The sequence below is a fragment of the Miscanthus floridulus genome, chromosome 8, assembly GCF_019320115.1.
Source record: "Miscanthus floridulus cultivar M001 chromosome 8, ASM1932011v1, whole genome shotgun sequence".
NCBI lineage: Eukaryota > Viridiplantae > Streptophyta > Magnoliopsida > Poales > Poaceae > Miscanthus > Miscanthus floridulus.
The window spans coordinates 196,766,896-196,772,174 of record NC_089587.1 but is presented as its reverse complement, the minus strand read 5'-3'; the positions used below and the strand labels follow the sequence as shown (position 1 = coordinate 196,772,174).

General features: G+C 50.7%; 1 pseudogene; it reads right to left on the bottom strand.

The window, feature by feature from the left end:
* Positions 1-2,046: 2,046 nt before the first annotated feature.
* Positions 2,047-3,932, bottom strand: LOC136477858 (metal-nicotianamine transporter YSL2-like; annotated as a pseudogene).
* Between the last annotated feature and the right edge of the window lie 1,347 nt (positions 3,933-5,279).

The window sequence follows — 5,279 nt, the reverse complement described above, 5'->3', positions numbered from 1 at the left end:
AATGGGACCTATTTATAATTTTTCCTTTTTCCTTTTTTTTCTTCCTCTCTCTCCCCTTATCCTCCCGTCCCAACAGCCGCTCGCACCAGGCCACAACACGCCTCCTCCTCCGCGGCGGCAGGGCCGGCCCCAGAGCTAGCGCGCCTGCCGGGGGCGGAGCTCGTTGGGGCCGGGCACGATGGCGCCAGGGGCGGAGCTCGCCGGGGCCAACCACGACGGTGCATGGGCGGAGCTCTGCTCCCATGGCCACGTGCGGTGCCTGTGGATCTCTGTCTCGCCGGATCTCCACCTCCGAAGCTCGCCGGACCTCAGTCGTCCATGGACCTCCACCCCTGCCGGCCTCCACCGTGCCCGACCACGGCCTTCTCTCTTCTCTTCTCCGCGTCGCTCTTCTTTCCGACAGTGCGCGCTCGCGGCTCTTCCCACCTGGGGCGTCCCCGTCCGTGAAATTTCTGGGGACGGGGACGCCCGACATCTAATGGGTATATTCACATGTGGGGTGTCCTTGACCCTGCTGGCCTCCCAACCAAACACAACTCGTCCCAGGTCTGTCCCATCCCATCCCACTTCGTCTGTGCAACCAAACACACGGTTGATGTACTCAGCCTGAAACATTTGGAAAGAGCGAAACCGGAGAACCTTCAAGGGGACATCGCGGACGTTGGCTCAAGTGTTGGGGCTGATCAAGGAAGAGCTAGACCTCTTAAGTAGAGCACTGCAGTTACCGCCATGATTCCTTTCTTTTATGCTACCTGCCTCCCGAATAAAAAAAAATTAGTTCTGTACGACATCCGTAAAATATTATTGAGAGAGTGCGACCCTATAAAAATATTAACTTGACCTAAACTCCAAAATTGAAGTGACAGATTTGCCCTTTCCCTTCCCTTGTCCTCGTACAGGATAGGGACGCACGCATGGGAGGCTTGGATACGGACGCACGGGAGGAAGACAGGCCGCACCGCGCTTGGTTCCGATTCCGCCTGGGAGCGCCGCCCGTACAAGCCGCCTCCGCCGGGCTTTTCGCCGGGTCCGAGGGCCGCCTGCGCTGGCCGCCGCGGGTTGCTCCCCGCGCGCAGGCCACTCCCCTCGCGGAGGGCGCGCCGCCTGCGTCGTCCGCCGCAGGCCGCTCCTCGCCCGGAGGACGCGCCGCCTGCGCCGTTCGTGGCGGGCCGCTCCTCCCGTGGAGTCCGCGTCGCGTCGCCTCGCCGGCCGCCTCTACGCGTGGAGTCCGCGCCGCCTCCTCCTCCTCCAGTGCGCACGCAGTGGAAGAAGAATGCATCAGACCCCCGATGGTATTTTGGTCTCGGTTTAAGGCTTGGCCGCTGAAACTATCGGAATGGTACTTTTAGTTTGGCGGTGGCCATAAGTGGTATTTTACGGACCGAAATGTTTAAGTTGTATTTTACTAATGTCGTAACCTTTTAATGCTATAGAACTAATTTTTTTAATAAAAAAATAGAAATCGAGGAAAGCACAAGAGTGAAGACATGTAGAGTGTCATCTTTTATCATTTTTGGTTCTTTTTCACTCAATGATTCATTCGAATTTTTCAACCAAAAATTCTATATGTTAACCTTTAAGCTGTAAACTGGATTCTTGCTCCTCTCTTATATGATATAGCAGTGCTCCTGCTGATTATTCCAAAAAAAAAAATTGATCCGAAGTGGTGGATGGCAGATTGATAGCTTTTGACAAGGATAGGCTTTGTACTGTGCAAGAATAATTTCGGTGGTACCGTCTTCACACACTTTTCGGGTAAAGGAGGAAACACGTGCGAATTCTAAGATTTTGGATTTAGAATGAGTGAGATGAATTGCAAGATTGTACAGGGGAGGACATTGAACAGAGGGCTTTTCTTAGGCATTGCTAATTATGTAACCCGGCTTAAGTCTAGTGTGTTTTCGATTGGATGCTTTGCAGTCTTGCATACCCCCCTTGTTTCTTAGGCACCGCTGTAACACAAACTTCTTTTCTACTTAACCGTAATTGAACGGCTGCTGCTCTTACATAGTTACATTAAAAAAAAGATGGTACTGAACAAAACGATTGGTGCCATCCTGAAAGAATACATACATGCTATAGTACCCTATTTCGTCCACCTCGGATACGCTCGTGTATATGCTACACGTTACCAACTGAAATCTGATTGAACACATCGTATATATATCCATGGCTTTCTAGGCCTGCCTCCTCTGAAAAAACAAACACGAGCTCAGTTTCATGTGACAACAGAACGGAGGCACGCATGTGACAAGGCCATTCTTTCTACTCATCGCCTCTCCCAGTCCCATCGCACTAGCTTCCTGGCGAGAACTTCATGCAGATCGGAGGCTTCACCTTGGCAAGAGCGAGCAACGAGGACGGGAAGGTGTCCATATCCCGTCTCCGCAGATGAAACCGGACGCGACGGCGGGTACCAGCAGCCCCGCCTCCGCGCTGTCCATCTTGCGCCAGGCGAACACGACCAGGCTCCCCACGCACATGTCGACGGCAAAGTTGGCGCCCACGAGGAACGGCACGGCCATGGCGGTCGGGAGGGGCACGTACCTCCTGTACCTGCTGCGCGGCATCAAGAAGTCCCTCGCGACATTGGTGGCCACCGCGAACGCGAAGAAGCCGACCGACAGCTCCAGGCAGTGCGCCGGCAGCGCCGAGACGCCCTGCACGCCGAGGATGGCCATGTTCCTGAACATCAGCGCGTAGGGGGCCTTCCAGTACCCGTCCGGGTTCCCGATGTCGTCGAATGCTCTGAAGAAGAGCGTGAAGGTGAGCGGCGAGACGACGCAGCCCATGGCTGTGCCGATCACCTGCCCCACCAGCATGGATCTCGGCGACGTCAGCGTCAGATGAGCCGTCTTGAAGTCGTGCATCAGCTCGGCGGAGACTTGCACGAGCTGCTTCATTCCGCAGCCGACAAGGCCGGCGATGACGCCGTTGTCCTTCCCTCCCCAGGCTGCAAAGATGAAGAGAGCAATCTTGCCGTAGTTGTAGCTCATGTTGATGTCTGTGAGCCCGGTTCCGTAGGCATTGGAGAACCCTAGCACAGGAGCAAGTACGTATGCCACGACTACATAGTACCACTTCACCTGTCGGAACATTACTGGTATGACGATTATTACAATGATGCTTAATAAGGCATATCCGGTGTACGCCAGCCAATTTGGGATATAGTCTCTGTTGAAGACCTCATCCTCTTCGTCTCATCTGTTGCAGATGTATCCTCATCTTTCACTGCAATTCACTTAGTCAGCATCAAATGAGTTTTTGCAATAAAAGTTGGAGAGATCATGGAACGGTGTATTTCTCGGTGCACATTTACCTTTCTTAATATGTTTGTTCTTGGACCGTTCGTGCAAACTATTCACAGTGATAACCATGACTTTGGTGAAGTGGTAGACACCATCCCCCATAATCAGAGCTATACACAGGAAGGACTGCACCAGGTACACAGTAAACATACTTCATAAAAGAGAAGACCATGGATGATCTGTACTCTGTATATTTTGAAAGGAGGGGGCAAATTATCAAGCAGACAGACCTTGTAACCAAACAGGCTTGTCATGCTGCTCTCTGGTACATTTGCTGGGTACCAATTTCCCTTTTGTTTGCTGATGAGCGGCCACAAAACCCCCTAAGAAAGTATAGCACCAAAGAGGCCCGAAAGGTTCACAAGGTGTGAACAGATCATCCCCGCATCAACATTTGTGAGGCTGAAATCGAAGAAAAACCTGACAGCCAAAGAATTCAAGATTTTCACATGGATTATGAATTAGTATGAAGCACTACTACAAGCAATCAGTAACCCATTGGGTATACGTTTGTTTCCAAGCCTTTAGATCGAAAGTAGGGAACTGAAGAAATCCACAACCCTCGCCACCTGTGTAAAACCATTGGAAGAAGCTCCATAGGAGGCTCATTAGTCATTGCAAAGCACCTCAGGAATCCACGGAGTTGCTTCCTGACATGCAAGGTAAAAGAAGAATACAGGTGGTGAATTCGTCACTTTTTTCCCCCTAATTGGCAGGATCTCTGCCTATTCATTTAAGCAGTGAATCAACTGGTAGTTAGCACAAAGTGAGTTAATTTCCATACTTTGCACTCTCTTCTCCTCTAGGTGTATGGAATCCATTTATAAGAACAGCAGTTGCAGTCCCACTTGGATAAGTCAGTTTGTAGTCTATGACCAGAACCTGAAATGTTACAAAGATCATTGAGCGCAACATGGGCTGGGTCATGCTAGTGAATGGGCCTTCACTGTTGGCCCCGGATCTCCCGCACGGGTGAACCGACCGCTCACCGGTGTTCTCTCACACACATTGCGGCTGGAGGTAGAAGAGGGAGGGAGAACAGAGCGCGCGCACACACAGCACAAGCACCAGCGTTGACCGGAGCTCTGTAGAGGAGATGACAAAACTGAACCCTCTCTTTACTGAGTTGCACCATCTAATCCTAGTACACAGACATGTCATACTGCCAGGCTGCTACAGTGACTAGATGTGACAGCAGGGCTGACTTTAGCGCCTGCCCCTGTTGTGGCTACAGTGCGGCAGGGGAGCCTTTCGGCGCCTGCCCCTGCCACGCGTACAGAGGAAGAGCAGCAGATTACTTTACATTCACAGCTTTACGAAAAAGAATCCAAGTCGTTTGGAAACAAGAATTTGAGTGGTGTTGTTGTAGGGCGCTATTTTTCTTTGAAGTAGCACAAGGGAGCTGCTGAATATGCCGAAATTACATACGAGATGAGGCTAAAGAATGGAATAAGGCAGTGGTCCTTTTTTTTTTTTGCAGGGCACTATGTCTAGTCTATCCTTCCAAAAATGCCAGCTATGTTTATTCATGCCGTGGGATCCAACAAATTGGTATGAAAAGGGGGACCCTATCGACAAACTAAGGCCCCGTTTGGCACGGCTTTCGCCGGCTCCGGCTTATCTGACATCGACAAATGAAAGCCGTGCCAAACGGGGCCTAAGTGAGTCTATAATTAGAAGCTGCAGATCTGGTAGGCCCATGCTCTTGGCAAACTAGCATATGAACAATCTTTTTTGAGCAAATAATTAACTATGAACAATCTGTGACCAATTTATTTGGCAGCATCATTGTTGGCGAGGTTCAAGCTGGGAAGAAAGCAGCAGCTGATCATCTCCTTCGGTTGGCAATCCTTCCTAGCACCAGCTACTTTGTTTTTCTTCCACTTTTATTTTAACTATATGTAATGTAAGCTGCCCTTAACGCTGGCTCCATAATGTGTGTTTTTTTTTATGGACAACTAGGCTCCTTGT